Here is a 19,571-nt window from a genome sequence, read left to right on the forward strand (position 1 = left end):
GCTCTGCTTTTTATCCTACATTGCCACCCAAGACATCTATAAAGCATAGCTGTTGTAAAGAATGAACTTTCTCCACGACAAACATGGATATTTACCAAAAACACACATATACACCTACTGGTCTAATCTAAAAGCATTTTCTAGCTATGGAAATACTAGTAATGAGCCCTTCCCTTCACCCTCCTCTTTCACCATTTCAGTGACCAAGCCCAGGACCGGGACATCTCCCTCCCAGGAGGGCTAGCAAGGGTTACTCCCAGCAGACAGGCCTTCCTAAAAACTACCAAAAGGGGCGTTTATATAGGGATTATCTTATTACCTCTACTTTTTTTTTTTTTTAATTTGACAGGCTGTGAGAGAGACAGAGAGAAAGGTCTTCCTTCTGTTGGTTCACCCCCAAAATGGCCGCTATGGCTGGAACTACGCCTATCCGAAGCCAGGAGCCAGGTGCTTCTCCTGGTCTGCCATGCGGGTGCAGGGGCCCAAGCACTTGGGCCATCCTCCACTGCCCTCCTGGGCCACAGCAGAGGGCTGGACTGGAAGAGGAGCAACCAGGACTAGAACCCGGCACCCATATGGGATGCCAGCGCCGCAGGTGGAGGATTAACCAAGTGAGCCAGGGCACCAGCCCTATTATCTCTACTTTTTAACATACTTTGGGCATTAGGACTTATTTATCTTTAATACACAGCAATATTAACTAAAATGCACGTATATAACAATGGATAGACAATCGGAACAATATAACAGGAAGGTAACCCTTCTGTGCATACTTCCTCACAACCCACCCCACCACCACCACCCAGTGACTTCAGCTTTCTGTCCTAGACCTCAGTTTTAAGGCCATTCCCCAAATGTAACCACTCCTATGAAACAACGAACTACGTAAACGGGTGTTACTTTTAAACACCTAGAGAGCAACTGTTTCCAGTAAGGACTTCAGAACGGGAAGATTCTAACCAAGAAGTGCTCTGTGACACTTGGCTTGCCCACCAAATGGGAAGGATTTGTCTAAGAAACGAAGGGTGGAAAGTGATTTCATGTGCTAGGAGCTGTAGCTTGAAGAGCAGAATTGGGTGAAAACAGTTGGGCTATGAGTGGTGGGCTCCCACATACAGCTGAAAACGGGCAGTGCTTGTTTTACACAGAAATCTTAAGAGTTGACAGCCGAGAATTCTGGTTTCAAGTATATTTTTATATCTCTGGGGCTCTGATATTGCTTCTGGCAGTAATTCAATGTCCTGCTCACGTTAACAAAAAAAAGGAATGAAAATGGATTTAACTCTTTTTATCCCACACAATACTGTGTGCTGTCACAGCTGAACTGCTTGTTTTCAGTAGGTCTACAAGGAACAACCTTGCGTCTTAAGAATCACATTCAAGTCCACCCACATGTTCACCTTGGCCTAAATCATTTTTTTTAATCACTACCAAAATTTATGTTTAGGAAATTTTCAGTAAAGAAAATTCAATGCAATGCCTGAACAACTGTAGTCCTTACATTACAATTGTCCCTTGCACAAAACCTGCCTGTGAGGGAGAAGGAAAAAATAAATAAAACCGACGCCTGTGCTCCTAGCCTAGGAAAGGGGTAGTTAATCCCGCGATGGCTTGCTGAAGAATGCATGGTTTATTATTAAAGTAATCTCTTAAGATGTTCCTGGAATGTGCTTCCGCAGCAACTCTGCCTGGGCGAGCGATCCTATGTGTGTGTCTTTTCTTCCATAATTAAACTGTTTTTCCTTCTTCTGTTCACAGACCTAACAGCCTCTCTCCTTCTCCAGTTCTTCCGTCCTCTTCTCCACTGCTCTTGTCCTCCTTAAATTTTCCATTTTGAACCTGGCCAGTTCCTTGGCCATAAGGTAAGCGTACCTTGACGCCTTGCTGAACAGCCAGAGATGTTCAAATCAAATCAAAGACTGGCTGAAGTGACTTTAGCGCGGTCCTCTCCTTTTTGCCCCTCCTCTGTATCATTATTTAAAAAAGTGAAGAGAATGGCTATTGTTCCCAGAATATGTTCTTTGACCTTGACTGGTCTTGTATATTTAACATCACAGAAAAACTATCAGGTTTGGTTGCTGGCAAGACCAAAAACTGGACGCCTCCCCCCCATATCTGTATTTATCTACCTACCTATTAAATCTAAAATATTAAGAGGTTAGTCTCACTCTTGGTGGTTTTCCTGCTTCCACCCCTTTGGCCCCTTGCAGTGCCGCACGTTTTCGCTTGTGATGTGCAATTTTAGTGAAACTCAGATGGTACAGAAACATAGTTCCTGGACAAATTGGAACATTGTGAAACAGAGGACTTTTGAGAGTCAATATTATAAATTTATGCAACTAATTACACTTTCCTGAAAATATAAATTTTTATAATGAGGAGAGCTATAAAGGGAAAAAGTGTTCATATATAAATTATTGTCAAAATAAATTTGTCGGGGCCACTGCTGTGGCATAGTGGGTTGAGCCCACTGCCTGCAGTGCTGACATGCCATATAGGCACTGGTTCAGCTCCCAACTGTTCCACTTCTAATCCAGTTCCCTGCTAATGTACCTGGAAAGCAGTGGAGGATAGCCCTGTTCCTGGCTCCTGGCTTCAACCTGGCCCAACCCCAGCTGTTGTAGTCATTTGGGGAGTGAACCAGCAGATGGAATAACTCTTTCTCTCTGTTTCTCCTTTTCTCTTTCTGTAACTCAGCCTTTCAAATAAATAAAATAAATATTTAGTAAGTAAATATTGTCTTATTTGGAAAAGCAACTGGCAAGAGTTATCAAAAATGAAAGTACATACAACCCTGCAAATATATTATGTGTTATTACAGCAAACACCTATACAGTTCTGTAACCTATAAGAATCTATCCCTTAGAAATAAAGCACATATCATAATATGCAAGAATGTTAACTGCTCCACTGCTCATAACAGCAGGGATCTGGGTGCATAGTATGCCCAATAGTGGGCAAGGATCAAATAAATTACGATTCAGGTGCACTGATAAATCATATGCAACCATTTAAAAGAAAAAACTGGAATTAAACCTCATAATATGAAGTATTTTATTAGGTTTTGTTGAGTGAGAAAAGCAAGATACAGAAAAGAAGGGCGGTATGTTTATTTTAAGAATATAAAAACGAGCCGGCGCCGTGGCTCAATAGGCTAATCCTCCACCTTGCGGCGCCGGCACACGGGGTTCTAGTCCCGGTTGGGGCGCCGGATTCTGTCCCGGTTGCCCCTCTTCCAGGCCAGCTCTCTGCTATGGCCAGGGAGTGCAGTGGAGGATGGCCCAGGTGCTTGGGCCCTGCACCCCATGGGAGACCAGGAAAAGCACCTGGATCCTGGCTCCTGCCATCGGATCAGCGCGGTGCGCCGGCTGCAGCGGCGGCCATTGGAGGGTGATCCAACGGCAAAAGGAAGACCTTTCTCTCTGTCTCTCTCTCTCACTGTCCACTCTGCCTGTCAAAAAAAAAAAAAAAAAAAAAAAAGAATATAAAAACACTGCCTACTCATGTTTGTTGGGGCTAGGGGGAGGTGTATGTTCATGATGATAAAGGAGACTCCAGACTAGGCTGTAATATGTATTACCAGGGGCCTGGTAGAGATGAGAGAGACAAGAGGAGAGAAAGGGTCAGAGAGCCATGCTAAAGTGAAAAGGCTATTGACAGCCATAGTTCACACATATGCATTGAAATAAAATGGTATATGCAGGGCTGGTGCTGTGACACAGCTGGTTAAAGCCCCGGCCTGCAGCACTGGCATCCCACATGGGTGAGGGTTTGATTCCTGGCTGCTCCACTTCCAATCTAGCTCCCTGCTCATGCTCCTGGGAAAGTATCAGAGGATGGCCTGAGTCCTTTGGCCCCTGCATGCACGTGGGAGACCGGAGGAAGCTCCTGGTTCCTGGCTTCAGATTGGCTTGGCTCTGACTGTTGCAGCCATTTGGGGAGGGAACCAGAAGATGGAGGACCTCTCCCTCCCTCTCGATCACCCCCCTACACTTCTTTCTCTGTATCTCTTTCAAATAAATAAATAAATAAATTTTTAGAGAATAATTTTCAAATAAATAAATAAATTTTTAGAGAATAATTTTACAAGTAGAAAGGCATGGACTCCCCACCCCACTTGGCTGCCTGCTGCTTACATTCGCTTGTTCCTACTGCTTCCCTGAGCCCTCGGCTTTCCAGGCTCCCTGTCCTCCTCTTTCTACTTTGGCTTGAATTTCAGCTCCTGTTGTTCTTCCCTTCTCCCTGCATCAGTGGTTTTGTTTGGATCCATTTGTCTGGCTTCGAAGGTGACCCCAGCACCCTTGTGCAGCCATGGCTGGCATCTGGACTTGGACTGTAAGGAAAACATGTTCTGTCTGTGTGCCTGGTTCTGGCCCTGATTGGACCAATGGTTGTTGTGGGAGAGAAGAAAAAACAGTTACATGTTACAGCTGAGCATGGCCACTGAGAGAGAAGTGTTTACCCGAGAAAGGGTTTAAGAGAATTTTGGCGGAAGTGGAGGTGGTAGCAGATATGTTGTGCATGTGTGTTTGTGGTAGTTCAAGAGATAAGCTTCTATTGGGAAGAAATACTGGTAGAAGACACTAGTTGTGGGGGTAATCCAAAATAACCCTTGACCTTTAACCACTGTCTACCTAGCTTGCAGACATAACACCACCTCCAGGGAGCCACTCTGACTTCTCCTAACAACAAGGAAATCATACTGATACGGTGGAGCTTCAGACAGTTCTCCGCCGAGCTTCTCTTGGTGGAAGGATGTTATTCCAGGCCAGCCCAGGGAATGAGACCTCACCACTCCCAAGAACCACGGGCTGAGTCTCTGCTGCCTTGCTGTCCCTCAGTCTTCTGGGGGAAGAGTTGAGCTCCCCAAACTTGTCTCTGCTGAAGAAACCACCTGGGAAGCTGTGGTAGAGGTGGGTTTGGGAGGGGGTAAAGTGAGTCTAGAATTCTCCAAGCCACTGCTGAAAATGCTTACTTGGACTGTAAGCTCTTTCTTACTTGGACTGCAGTTCTTTCCTGAGCATCCAGAAAAGGTTTAAGCCGACCTTTGAGATGTCTTTATCTGACAAGGAGACAAGTTGTGTTGTTATGGCTTCAAGCAAATATCCTGCAGTTTAGAAACTGACATTCCACATCGGCCACGCCCAGCATGTTGCTAATAATCTTTGTCTCCTCTTCCTGTCTCTCCCCATGCCCCTTGTCTCTCCACCTCTTCTAGTACCTTTATATTTTATTGTGATTCAGTTGAGTTACAGGCAGTCTGGTCAACTAGATTTCTGAATTAAAAAAAAAAATCCTCATTTGCTGTGTATGCTGATTTCTTTGTGGCAAAAATCTTCCACTGCGGTTTATTTCAAGCTATCATGTGACATGAGCGAATTACTGTCTCTCACATGGTTACTGAAATAGCCTGTGCTGGCTTGTGCTCTTGCCCTTCCCACGGTCGACAGTCGACAGCATGGACAGTGAGCCTCATGAATATTCCTAATAACATCACACTTGTGTTCAGAACTCTTCCCAATACCCATCTCCATTAGAGTCTAAGTCCTTACCAATGGCCTCCAAGGCCGTACTGATAAGCTCTTCAGCCCCTACTCTAACTTCTCTGTTTTTAAAGATGTATTTATTGGGGCCAGCACTGTGGCATAGTGGGTAAAGACGCTGCCTGCAGTGCTGGCATCCCATATGGGTGCTGGTTCAAGTCCCAACTGCTCCATTTCTGATCCCACTCTCTGCTATGGCCTGGGAAAGCAGTAGAAGATGGCCCAAGTGTTTAGGCCTCTGTCACCCACGTGGGAGACCTGGAAGAAGCTCCTGGCTCCTGGCTTTGGATTGACTCAGTTCTGGCCGTTGTGGCCATTTGGGGAGTGAACCAGTGGAGGGAAGACTTCTCTCTCTCTCTCTCTCTCTCTCTCTGCCTCTGCCTTTATGTAACTCTGCCTTTCAAATAAAATAAATGCTCTTTTACCAAAAAAAATTATTTATTTATTTGAAAGAGATATAGATAGAGGGAGAGAGAAAGAAGGGGAGAAAGGGAGAGAGAAAGGGGGTGGGGAGAATGGGAGGGGGAGGGAGAGAGAGAGAGAGAGAGATCCTCCATCTACTGGTTCACTCCCCAAGTGGTCTCAATGACTAGGGCTGGGCCAGGCCAAAGTCAGGAGCCAGGAGCTTCATCCTGGCCTCCTACATGGATGACAGGGGCCCAAGCACTTGGGCCATCCTCTGCTGCTTTCCTAGGCACATTAACAGGGAGGTTGACCAGAAGTGGAGCAGCTGGAATGGAACTGACACCCATATGGGATACTGCTGTGCCACAATGCTGGCCCCAACCCGAACTCTTTAACATCTGCTCATACTGATCTCATCACTTGCCTCCCTCCAGACACATGGCCTTCTTGCAGTTTTTTGAGCACCTGACCATTCATATCTCTGACCCTTACACTTGATCTTTGTCTGGACTGCCTTCCTTCAGACTCATGACAGGCTAGGTCCCTTAGCTACTTTAGATAAGTAGATATTTGCTTAAATGTCACCTTCTCAAGGAGAGTATCTTTTTGATCATTGTACTGGGTCAAGTGATGGCCTCCAAATTTTCTACCCAGACCAGTGAAGGTGGCTTTATTTGGAAATGGGATGCTTGCAGATGGAATCAAGTTAAGATGAGGCCATAATGGATTTGGACAGGCCCTAAATTCTATCACCAGTGTCTTTATAAGAAAAAAGAAAATTTGGACATAGACACACAGGGAAGAAGGTGATATGATGGAGGTAGAGATTGGAGTGAGGTAGCTATGACCCAAAGAACACCTAGGATTGTTGGAAGCCCCCAGGCATGAAGGGAGAATCATAGAACAGATGCTTCCCTAGACCCTTTGGAGGGAGTTTGGCCTTGGTTGTATCTTGATTTTGAGCTTGTTGTCTCTAGACAAGAAGTTTGTTTTAAACCACTTGGGGTTTGGTCATTTAGTATGGCAGCCCTAGAAGGCTAATCCAACCATCATATTTAAGTTGCTGCCCTAGTAGCTCATTCCTCTTCTCTGACCTGCATTTTCTCCATTGCATCTATCACTGACAAAGCAGAGAATCCCTAAGGTTTTACTGCCCATGACTGTCAGCAAATCACTCTAGTCCTCAAACATTACAACTTAACCTTCTCTACTCACTTACTCTTCTAGGTCAGAAATGTTTATCTACAATGGGTGGCATTCCTCCTCTGTTAAAGGCAATATCAACTGAACTGGCCCAACTATTGCTGTCCCTCTTGTCCTTGGTTTGATAATAGTAACACATGGTCTGTTATTGTACTAATATAGATCCATTAAAACAACAACTCCCCCCACCACAAAGAGTACATATTGTTTAATTTGAAGACCTGATTTCTAGTAGGTCTAGAGTTATATTCCATACTGTTATATTCCATACTGGCATAGAGAGAGACCAAATTGATTCTGGTTACTCGATACTTTAAAAAATATTTATTTATATATTTATTTTTATTTGGGAGAGTGACAGCAAGAGCGAGAGATCTCCCAGCCACTGGTTCAGAGGCCAAGTCTCTACAACAGCTGGCAATAGGCCAGGTCAGAGTCAGGAGCTGGGTGCTCAGTCAGTACCTTCCCAGGGGCACATTAACAGGTGGCTGGAATTGGAGGCATCTCCAGGACCCGAGCCTCATCACTCTGATACAGGATATGGGCATCCCAGGCAGCACCCTAACTGCTATGTCAAACACCTGCCCTGATTCAGTGCTTTTTTAAAAGATCACTTCTGTGGAACGCAGTAGGAAGCAAACTATGAAGTCAACTTGAAGTATGCCACATCTGATGAAACCCCCGAGATACACCTGCCAGTTTAGAGAAAATACACAGTTGAGAATCAAATCAAATGACACTACCAGGGATGTCAGCAAATTCAGAACCTGGCATATTTTATAGCACAGATGACCTGCTAACACCAACAACTGAGCGGCCTTAAGAAAATGCAGTGGGATGTGGTGGGAAAGGTTCTGATATGCAAATTTGTGAGCCTTGAGGATACAGATTCCAACAAATCAGTTGTGAAGAGATTTTTTTGAGACAGAAATTAGAATTTTGGAAGACATTAAGGAATTATTTTTTGTTTTGTCAAGGGTGTGAATTCATTATATATATGTTACAGAAGTATCATGAATTATGGGTGAAATTATATGATATCTTGGACTTTTCCTTTCTACAACTTTTTTTTAAAAAGATTTATTTATTTATTTGAAAGGTAGAGTCACAGAGAGGCAGAGGCAGAGGCAGAGGCAGAGAGTGAGAGAGAGAGGTCTTCCATCCACTAGTTCACTCCCCAAATGGCCGGAGCTGAGCCAATCCAGAGCTAGGAGCCAAAAGTTTCTTCTGGGTCTTTCACGTGGGTGCAGGGATCCAAGAACCCGGGCCATGTTCTAATGCTTTCCCAGTCCAGAGTAGAGAGCTAGATTGGAAGTGGAGCAGCTGGATCTCAAACGGGCGCCCCAAGGGATGCCGGCACTGTAGGTGGAGGCCTTACCTGCTACAACACAGCACCAGCCCCTCCACAACTATTCATAACAATTTTATTTGTAATAACCCCAAATTAGAAATACACAAATGTGCTTTGCTAAGTGAATAGTTAGACAAACTGTGGTATATCCTCATAACAGAATACTACTCATTAATACAAAGAAACAAACTACTGATAAATACAACAATTTGAATGGAACACAAGAACATTAACTTGAGTGGTGAAACAATAAAGATGATGTGGTTGCCAGGGGTTAGGGGTTGTGGACAGGGTGGGTGCCATGGTGGGGGAGGCATAACCATAAAGGTATAGCATGAGGGAGAATTTTGTGGGGATGAAATAGTTCTAAGAGACAGCATTGTGGCTCAGTGGTTTAAGCCAATGCCTGTGATGTCGCCATCTCACATAGGTACTGGTTTGAGTTTCAGCTGCTCCACTTCCTATCCAGCTTCCTGCTAATATGCCTGGGAAAGCAGCAGAAGGTGGCCCAAGTGCTTAGACCCATGCAACCCATGTGGGAGAATCAGATGAAGTTCCAGGCTGCTGACTTTGGCTTTGCTCAGTCCTGGCCATTGTGGCCTTTGGGGGTGAACCAGCAGAGAGGATTTTGCTCTCTCCCTCTCTCTGACTCTACCTTTCTAATAAATAAGTAAATTTTTTTTTTAAAGAAATAGTGATGGGGCCACCAATGTAGTGTAGTGGCTAAAGCTGCTGCCTGCAGTGCTCACATCCTGTATGTGTGCCAGTTCAAGACCCGGCTGCTCTGCTTCTGACCCTGCTCTCTGCCATGGCCTGGGAAAGCAATGGAGGATGGCCCAAGTTCTTGGACCCCTGCACCTGTATGGGAGACCCAGAAGAGGCTCCTGGCTCCTGGCTTCAGATCAGCTCCACTCAGCTGTTGCAGCCATCTGGGGAGTGAACCAGCAGATAAAAGACACACACTCTCTCTTTCTCTCTTTCTTTCTCTCTCTCTTTCTCTCTTTCCTCTCTGCCTCTCTGTAACTATGCTTTTCAAATAAATAAATGAATCTTTAAAAAAGAAATAGTGGTACATACTGATTTTAGTAGTAGTAACATGATTCTACACATGTGGTAAAATGGCATAGAAATGCACAAGCATCATTCCGTGTGTGATAGTGTTTCCTATTGATTTTGTATTATAATTCTGCAGGGTTTGACACTGTAGTATAATTACGTAGGATGCAACCATTAGGGGAAACCGATACACAGGACAATTTTAGACTGTCCTTGCGACCTCATGTTATAATCTATAATTAATTCAAAACAAAAAGTTAATATTTATTAGATAATACACAATAAACTTTTAAATAAATCTTTCAGGGAGAGATTCATCTGTTAGATACACGTGACTTGAAAGTTTTCTCTGTAATTTCTCTTTTTTGGTTTAGGGAAGGAGATGGGTTTTGAAAATACCTAGCTGATGTTTACATTTTCCAGTTGAAAAATTGTATCATGACCACTGGCATTACACTGAAAGTAGATTGTGTTGCTTTGAGAAGGAATTTAAAAGTTAAAATTAGTATTCAAGGTGCATCTAGATTTGACTGAATTTCATTTTTCTTCAGAGATTGAATTAGTTCTGTAGTTAACTCAGGCTAAATCCAAACACACATAAACTTAACTCTTTTTTTCTTTTTTCTTTTTGACAGGCAGAGTTAGAGAGAGAGAGAGAGATAAGAGAGAAAGGTCTTCCTTTTTCCATTGGTTCACCCTTCCAGTGGCTGCTACAGCCGGCGCGCTGTGTGGATCTGAATCCAGGAGCCAGGAGCTTCCTCCTGGTCTCCCAAGCAGGTGCAGGGCCCAAGTACCTGGGCCATCCTCCACTGCACTCCCAGGCCACAGCAGAGAGCTGGACTGGAAGGGCAACCGGGACAGAACCGGTGCCCCAACCAGGACTAGAACCCAGGGTGCTGGTGCCGCAGGCAGAGGATTAGCGTAGTGAGCCGCGGTGCCGGCCATTAACTTAATTCTAAGAAGTACATGTCTTCAAGCTTTGTTCTGTAACATTTCATTTTAGATATATAAAATATACTGCAACAGCAACAATACAGAATAAGAACGCAGGGGCCGGTGTTGTGGTGTAGAGGGTAAAGGTGCCACCTGTGATACAGGCATCCCATACGATCGCTGGTTTGAGACCAGACTGCCCTGCGTTCAGTCCAGCTCCCTGCTAATGCACCAGGGAAAGTAGCAGAAGATGGCTCAAGTGTTTGCGCCCCTGTACCCACGTGGGAGATCCAGATGAAACTCCTGGCTCCTGGCTTTGGCCTGGTCCAGTGCTGGCTATTGTGGCTGTCTAAGGAGTGAACCACCAGAGGGAGGATCTCTCTCTTTGTGTCTCTCCCTCACTCTTTGCAACTAGGATCTTCAAAATATTATTATTTGAAAGGCAGAGTTATAGAACGGCAGAGGCAAAGAACGAGAGAGCAAGCGAGGGGGAGAGAGGGAGAGCGAGAGAGAGAGAGAGATTGTCTCTCTGCTGGTTCACTCCCCAAGTGGCCTCAGTGGCTGGAGTTGGGCCAATTCAAAGCTAGCAGCCAGGAGCTTCTTTTGGGTCTCCCGTACAGGTGCAGGGGCCCAAGCACTTGGGCCATCTTCTACTGCTCTCCCAGGCCTAAGCAGAGAGCTGGATCGGAAGTGGAGCAGCCAGGACTCCAATTGGCACCCATATGGGATGCTAGCACTGTAGGCAGCAGCTTTACCTGCTATGCCACAGTGCCGGTCCCAATATTAATTCAGAATATAAAATGATCCATAAAAAGTGATTTTATGACCTGTTACCACTTAAAATAAGGGACTGTATTTAAAGAAAGTTCTTCAACTTTTTAAAAAATTTATTAGTATAAAGAGAACAGAGTTCATGTATTTCCTAGGTGCAATTCTAAGATAATCATGTTTTCCTTCCCCTCTCCCTCCCTCCATCGCCTTCCTTCCTTTAAACATAATTTCAGTCCACTCTAGGATCAAGGCTCAATGCCCCACTAACGGTAATGTTCAACAAGCGGCTTCTAACCTCTGCTCTTCTGCAGAGTGACCTTTGCAGCAGCCAGGACGGGATCCTTGTTAACGGCTGCACATGCCTTCACATCAGCATGTGTCCTGGGCTCTCCTGCTAATCCATGGGTAAACAAGACGCAGTTCAGATGAACCAGCAAGTCACCAGCCAAGGAAGGCGAGGCTTACGCGACTTAGGAAGCTGTGGGGAGCCTGCTGCTTTATTTGCTTCCTCTGGGAGATTGTGTTGGCCAGCGCCATCCTGTCCCTCAGGGAGCAGCCACCTTGGCTTCCAAGGTCTCCTCGCCCCCGCGTCTGCTCCCCCCTCCCCCAAACAAACAAGCTCACATCCGCAGGGGCAGTGAGAACAACCCGGCCTTTCTCATGCCTCAAGTCCCTGAGACCCTGGTCAGAAATGTCCAGGTCTTCACAATGACCGCATCCTACCCCTGAAACTGACAGGAAGTAGACAAAACTTCAGGCAAGCAGTGATGGGTATATGTAGGCTCCATATACAATTCTGTCTGTTTTTGTGAGTGTATGGAAGTCTCCATCATGAATCACCGAAGATCAGTGCTACCATGGAGTTCATCCCTTTATCTCTTCACTCCGCGTCTTCCGTGCGCCTGTTACTCCGGTGCTGGACTTCAGTCACAGCTTCCAGCTTCACTCTGGGATTTCTGTGCTGTTCCCTCTCTGACAATTTCCTACACTGAGATTTATTTTTTTTTTTAATAGAAAATCTCAATATTTGTTCAGCATTTGGAAACTCAGAATTCAGATTCCAGGTATCATATAGCATCCCATGGCTGAGACACTGTTTAGCTTTATTTTCCCAGTTCCCCTCCACAGGTGAAGCCGAACATCTGTGTGTGCCAGAGAGGTGCCTCCTGGGGTCAAGGACCCACTGAGCCATATTAATGACCCTGCACACCAGGCCTTATCAGAAGGCCCAGCCAGGGCCCCTCGCCATGCTCCCGAGCTCTCCGAGTGCTTGCCCCTCTTGGGTTACTGATTCAGGGCTGCAGTCAGATGATTTACAAAATGACCCCTCATCTTTCCTGTCTGCTTCACACCGCGGGAGCCAGGAGAACAAATAGGTACAAAGTCTGTTTGGCTTCAGAGCCCTAGAAAGAGGCCTGCATTGCTGTCATGTGCTCGTCTAATGAGATGTCCCGAGCCTGCTTTTCTTTCTCCTGGCTTCAGGGAGCTGGGAAACCAACCTACAGAGCTCTGAGGAGGTTTTCTTTCAGAGTAGATTTGGTATCTCAGGACAGGGCCGCAAAAGGCAATTCTACATTGATGCAGGCACTGCGTGTAATTGAGAGTCTTGTATCTTCCTGTGGGAGTAGCACCTTCAACAGGGAGCAGAACCAGAAAGGGGATAGTTTGGAAGCAACTTTCATCTTGATGAAGATGGTGCTGAGTGTGTGTTATTTGCATGTTTTATTATTTTTAAAAATATTTTTGTTTACTTTTTATTTATTTGAAAGGCAGATATACACACACACACACACAGAGAGAGAGAGAGAGAGAGAGAGAGAGAGAGAGAGAGAATCTTTCCTATCCTGGCTCACTCTCCCCCAGTATCTACAACAGCTGGAGCGGGGCCAGACCAAAGCAGAGAGCCAGGAAATCAATATCCAGGTCTCTCCTGTGAGAAGCAGGAATGCAACTACTTGGGTCATCCCCCTCTGCCTTCCAGGGTATGCTGGACAGGAAGCTGGTACCTGAAGCGCAGCCAGAACGTGAACCCAGGCACTCTGATAGGGGGTGCAGGCCGGGAATTCTCTTAACTTTTATTACTCTGGCCAAGGACTTTTCAACTATTCTGTGTGACACAATCTCTTAAATATTTGATGAAGGAGAAAGAGGAAAGATACAGATATTAGAGTTTTAAAATTATCAATGATGTCTCCATTGGCACAGCTGCTTTCAATTTAGTTTTTTTTCCCTAGATGTATATATTTTTAAAAATATCTAAGTATCTTTGAGGATGAAAATGTAAAATCATAATGCTTTCTGTTTGTCTTTTGCCTAAAATATTTTAATGGGGCTGGAAAATATTTGGTACCCTATGTAGCACACAATACAACTCAGCCCTTTGTCTTCATCTTTTGCTTTAGAGTGTCTTCCCTGCCCAAAAAGTTGATTTCTTGAGCCATAAAAGTAGGATCCCTCTGACGTATGCCTGCCAGCAAGACTGGACAACTACCCTTTGTTCCCATTGGTGGAAAGTCCCAAAGCAGCCCTGAGTGAGCATCCTCGTGCGATGTGAAGCAGGATCACCCAGAAGAGATGTGACGGGGAAGATTAGAGTCCAAGTGACCATCTGGTTTTTCTTAGCTGAGGAAGGCCCACCGGTCACAGCAGTTCTGAGCAAGACTCGTGGAGACACAGCCTTCCACCCAAGCATGGAAAAAATGTGAGGGAACAGAACAGGGATGGTAAGGAATGCTGCTTACAGAAAGGTTAAAACCTGATAGGAATCTAGTGCAAAACTTGCCCTTTAGATTGGAAAACATTGTGGGCTGAAACAGTGTTTTTGGAGAATTCGTACTGTTCGTTTTTATTAGAGTCTCCAGGCTGAATTTCCACGTAAGTCAGAACATGGCATACATTCAAGGATTTGGGGAGGTGAGTGTTTGACACAGGGGTTAAGACACCCATTGGGGTGCTGGTTTCCCTGATCACAGTACCTGGTTTGAGTCCTGGCTCCTCCACTTCTCACCCAGCTGCCTGGCAGTGTGTACACTGGGAGGCAGCAGATGGTGGCTCAAGTGTTGGAGTTCCTGCAACCCAGGAGGCAGGGCTGAATTCAGGTTTGGGCTCCTGACTTCAGCCTGGCCCTGTCCTGGCCTGTTGTGGGCATTTGGGGAGTGAACCAGTGGATGGAAGATCTCTTTCTCTCTGTCTCTCTCTCTCTCCTTTCCCTGTGTCTCTCTGCATTTCAAATAAATTGAAAATAAATAAATAAAAAGTTTTGAAAAGGAATCTTGGAAATACGAAGTATATTAACTAAGGAAGTAGAGACTTGTCTTTTACTTAAATGGTTGTTCTTTTTTTTTTTTTAAGATTTATATTTTATTTATTTGAAAGGTAGAGTTACAGAGAGAGGGAAAGACAGAGTGGGAGAGAAAGAGAGAGAGATCTTTTAGCCTCTGGTTCACTCCCTAAATGACTGCAATAGCCAGGGCTGGGCCAGACCAAAACCAGGAGCCAGGAGCTTCTTTCAGGTCTCCCATGTGAGTGTAAGGGTCCAAGCACTTGGGCCATCCTCCACTGCTTTTCCAGGCACATTAGCAGGAAGCTGGATCAGGAGCGGAGTAGCTGGGACTTGAACTGGTGGCCGTATGGGATGCTGGTATTGCAGGTAGAGGCTTTTTAGCCACTACGCCGCAGTGCTGGTCCTTTAAATGGATCTCCTTAAAATATGTACAATAGGAGATACTTACTCTAAAGAACATAAAAGCTAATAAGAAAATACAATCATAATGAGGGAGGCTAAAGTTTATTAGAAAAGAGAGAGGGTGTACCCAGACTGGGGTGTAGTTTGCTGAATGTTTAATTTTATGACATGTTAGAAGAATGGCATTCTTTACATTTAAAAAATACCTGTCCTGCATATCATTATAAAGGTGGTAAAATCAACCATGACAGAGATGTTATATAAAATACTTCCATATCTGAAAGAGCTATCACTATACATTTTTGTTATGGAATACATGTTTGCTCCCAATTGATTACATAAATCATAAATCATTTTAAGCTAGACATGCTTTGATAATGTACTGGGTTACAGATCTTAATTTTCAGGTTGCTTAGAACAGTTCATGTTTCTTAATCCTACTGAAAATCACAAATGCAAGACCAGGTAGAGTAAGATGTCATCATTGCATCAGTGATACAGTATGTCTGTAGAGGTGGAACAAATGCCTCCCCTTAAAGCAACTACCATTGAAAATAGAGTATCACCTGTTTAGCAAGCATGTTAGAAGATTCATTTAGGTCTTGAAACAACTAAATAAAATGGGTAGGTAAGAGAGTGTTCTAAATATGACTTTACTAAATAATAATTATAATAATGTATGTTAAGATGCCATTGGGATGCCTGCATCCCATATTAGAGTGTCTAGGTTCAAGTTCTGACTCTGCTCCCAATTCTAGCTTCCTAATAATGTGTACCCTGGGAGGCAGCAGTGCTGGCTCAAGGATTTGGATCCCTTCCTCCCACATAGGAGACCAGGATTGAGTTCCTGCCTTCAGGCTGGTCCAGTCCCAGCTGTTGTGGGCATTTGTGGGAGTGAACCAGTGGATTGGGGACCTCTCTGTCTCTGTCTCTCGCTTTCTCTCACTCTCATATCTCTTTCCTTTCTGCCTTTCAAATTAAATAAATGAATAAATAAATATTTTTAAAATCCTGACTTACTATGAAAAAAAAAAATTCTGCTTCTTGGGAATACTTTTGGGAACTAATTAAATACTATCAAGTGTTTCAGGAATTTTTGTTCTAAATACCAGGATTTACTTTCAGCTTTATAATTTTGGGAGGAGGGTAGGGTGGGGAAAAATGATCCCTATAAAAGTTACTAAAGCAATACAACATGCTATTAAAGCTCTAAACATTAATTATGGCTTGGAAGGTGACACTCTGTGAAAATATTTCAGTCATTCTGAAAAACACTCGAAACAACGTCCCTGCAATATTTAACTCTGTGTAAAAGCTGGAAACTTGGGCTTCCCAAGAATGCTGCCTCTATTAGAAAGCAAGGCTCAGATGAAAGAGAAATCATATTGACTTTCATTTCCCTCCCTTCGAGCAAAACCTATCTGGACTTATTCTGAGAAATGTTGACCGCGTATGTGTTTGTGTTGATGTTTGCATGGGTGTGCGTGTATGTTAGATTTCAGTGAGAGCCTATTTTCTCCATCTCCATAGTTTCTACACCAGCTTGAAACTAAATAGTATTTAATTACTTCCATAAAGATGCCAAAATAGCAAAAACATGCGTGAAAAAGGAAGCAATAAGAAGAAAGCTGGCTATATATGTTATATCTGACCACAGACGTCATTGACAAAGCACGTGGCCTAACCAGGAATTCTTTTCCAAGCGCTTTTTTTGGGAGAAGTTAACTCCCATACGGAGAGCTTCAAAATAGAAGAAAATGACAGGTTAGTATGGACCCTTTTTACTGATTTATTCCTAAAATAAAGTCTGCATCTTGAATTGAAATGCAAGTCCCTAGAGGTTGTATATGAAAAAGCATCTTAAGTGCAAACAATAACTTAGCAAGGAGACCGTCTCCACAGAAAAGAAAAAAGTCAGGCCCTACTGACAGACCCCACTCTCCCAGCTTGGCCTCTCTGTCCTGGTGTGCGAAGCTTCTCCACGTTGGATTCTGTTCACGTCTCTTTCTGGTATTTTAGAGAGTGACAGCGTTGATCCAACAGGAAATACTGGAATAGATTTTGCAAGACTTCCATTCCCTGGTCACTGGCTTGAACTGGCATAGGGAACCACCATGTGGTGTTGACCAGAGCTTTGAGGCATTCTATTCTCAATCAGCTTTGTTTCAGTCACATTTGTGCAAAACTGAAATGTTCTGGGTTGGCTGTGCTCCTAGAAGCAAGGCCTCTTGGGATTTCCTAGAACTCAGGGGGCAACTTGTCCAGCCTCCCCTCCAGGCCTTACACTGCTTTATCCATATTTTTCCCTGTCCCCAAGGGCTGTTCAACTTACCCCAGAAGACACTCAGCAAAGGGGGCTGTCCGAGGCATAGACTGCGTCCTCACTTGGTTGAGCGCCTTTTCTGTTGGGTCCTCTTCAAAAGCCTCTACGCCATAAAATTCCGCCTCCTTCAGCCAGCTACAGGTTTTGCTTGCATTTTTTGAAGGCTCAGAGACATTGCATAAAACTAACCCAGATGTCAGCCGATGTACTCGGAACTCAGAGTGGGAACCCGGAGTTCCTTCCTGCCTCTGAGGATTCTCAAGAAGAGAAGATTTACAGTTTTCCTGGGCAATGCTTGCTTGGGGCTTTCGTTTCTGCTGATTATTTTTTTTTCCAGCTTATGGTTTGCTCCTTTGTCATCTCTGTTTTGTACTGTGTCGAGCTCTACATCCTTCCTTAATCAGTTCACTCCACACCCACATGAAACCCACTGAACCCAAGACCTTTATGACTGAAGCAGTCTTGTGTGTGTGGAAATGAACAGGATTTATTTTGACCTTGCTCTAGACATTCATATGTATTTATTATATTTATATTGTATATTTTGTATTAAAAATGCATATATTTATTTTATTCCCCAAAAGACCACAACAGACAGTCTGGACCAGGCTGAAGCCAAGAGCCAGGAACTCCATCCTGGTCTCCCACATTGATGGCAGGGACCCAAGTACTTGGACCACATTTTGCTGCTTTCCCAGGAGGATTAGCAGGAAGCTGGATCAGAAGTGGTGGGACTTGAACCAGTGTTCCAATATGCATTATTGGCCTTGTGAGCTGAAGCTTAACCTGCTGAGCCACAACATTAGCACCAAAACGCATATATTTATTTTGATGTTAGTTTAAATATCAGACATTCCTATAATCACAGTCATGTGCTTTGTGGCAGGGGTCCCATAAAATTACAATGGAACTGAACATTTTCTATTTGTTCAGAGACGTGGGAGCTGCTGTACATCCTGGTGCAATGCATAGCTCATGTGCTTATGGTGATGCTGGTGTAAAGCAATCTACTGCACTGCCAGCTATGTGAAAGTGTAGCACCCAGAACTACGCACAACACATAACACCGCCTATTGTTAGTAAATGGCTGTTTTTCTGGTTTGTGGATGTATTCTACTTTAATCCTTATTTTAGAGAGTATTTCTTCTACTTATAAGAGAAATACGGTTAGCATAAAACTTGCGCAATGCTATCCCAGCAGTGGCCTCATACACATACATCTTGTGCTCTACACATCGCTTTTGATTGCATCATCTCTCCTGTACTTGATTGAATCTTGTCTTGTTCAGTTTGGCTCTAAGAGCTCCAGGCTGCACCATCTAGCCTTCGTGCACACCAGCCTCCACCATTGAGATTTGTGTGTGTGTGTGCACTTGCTGATAATCCAACAACCTCGAAATCCCCTAAGGGTGCATTTATCAGAACATACTGTTGTCATTAAGCAACATATGGTTGTAAACATCTTCTTCTTTGCTTCCTTGCCTGGCCATACTCTTTTCCTATTCTCAGATTCCTATTCTCTTCCTATATAAAGTAATCTAAAAGTCTGTTTTCTCTCCTCTCCCTGTATTTGCCTGATGTCACATCCTTGTGGTGACCTGCTTATATCTCCTCTCACTTTCACCTGAGGCCTCTTCATGCCCTCAGGTTCTTACCATCCATCCCAGTGGCTGACCAAGAGATTTAAAATAAAACCTGTTTCTTCTTTGGGGAGGATATATGGTGTATATATATATATATATATATATATATAAACACTTTTGGTGTTTGACAATCTTTTCCGCTTACCCCATTGGTAGAACACTTGTGAAAATTTACAGGGAAAAGGAAGAATACCAATAACTGAGGAAAGAAATAGTGGGCACTGGGTTTAAAGAACTGAGACAAACACAAGTGAAAACTTTGTGCAGTGGTAAATATGCAAAAAGTAAAAAGAAATGTCCTTCTGAGGTAAGAGTGAAAATTTCACCTTTATGTAGACTAAAACTTTTGATTGAATTGGAAATTTTACAAAGAAACCCCTTGAAGTATTGATGGAAGTACTTTGGAGAGACCAAATGAGGAAGCTGGAATCAGGAGTGAGAGTTTCATGGGTTCTACATTTCTGACATTAGCATTCCATGTCAGCTTATGACTTTGGAAAATTTAAGGTCACAAATATAAAATAATGGAAAGCAGACAATAGACGTTGGGTAGGAATTATGGCCATATAGTCCAGTTTTTTTTTTTTTCAGGATAATTCCAACTTCAAATGTTCTGTTTTTATGTCTCTCATACTGTTCATATCATGTGTATTAATTT

General features: G+C 43.9%; 1 protein-coding gene and 1 pseudogene across 1 annotated transcript in view; both read right to left on the reverse strand.

Moving 5' to 3' along the window:
- DAB2 (DAB adaptor protein 2) overlaps positions 1–17,585 on the reverse strand; it is an 83,172-nt gene extending 65,587 nt beyond the window's left edge. The window contains exon 1 of the mRNA XM_070056666.2: positions 17,280–17,585. The gene's annotated coding sequence lies outside the window, so the exon portion shown is untranslated. The remainder of the gene's footprint in view (positions 1–17,279) is intronic.
- On the reverse strand, positions 11,442–11,910 carry LOC138845183 (centromere protein W pseudogene; annotated as a pseudogene).
- Positions 17,586–19,571: the final 1,986 nt, after the last annotated feature.

This window comes from Oryctolagus cuniculus, chromosome 14 (assembly GCF_051225735.1).
Source record: "Oryctolagus cuniculus isolate XC-2025 breed Fujian yellow rabbit chromosome 14, ASM5122573v1, whole genome shotgun sequence".
Taxonomy (NCBI): Eukaryota; Metazoa; Chordata; class Mammalia; order Lagomorpha; family Leporidae; genus Oryctolagus; species Oryctolagus cuniculus.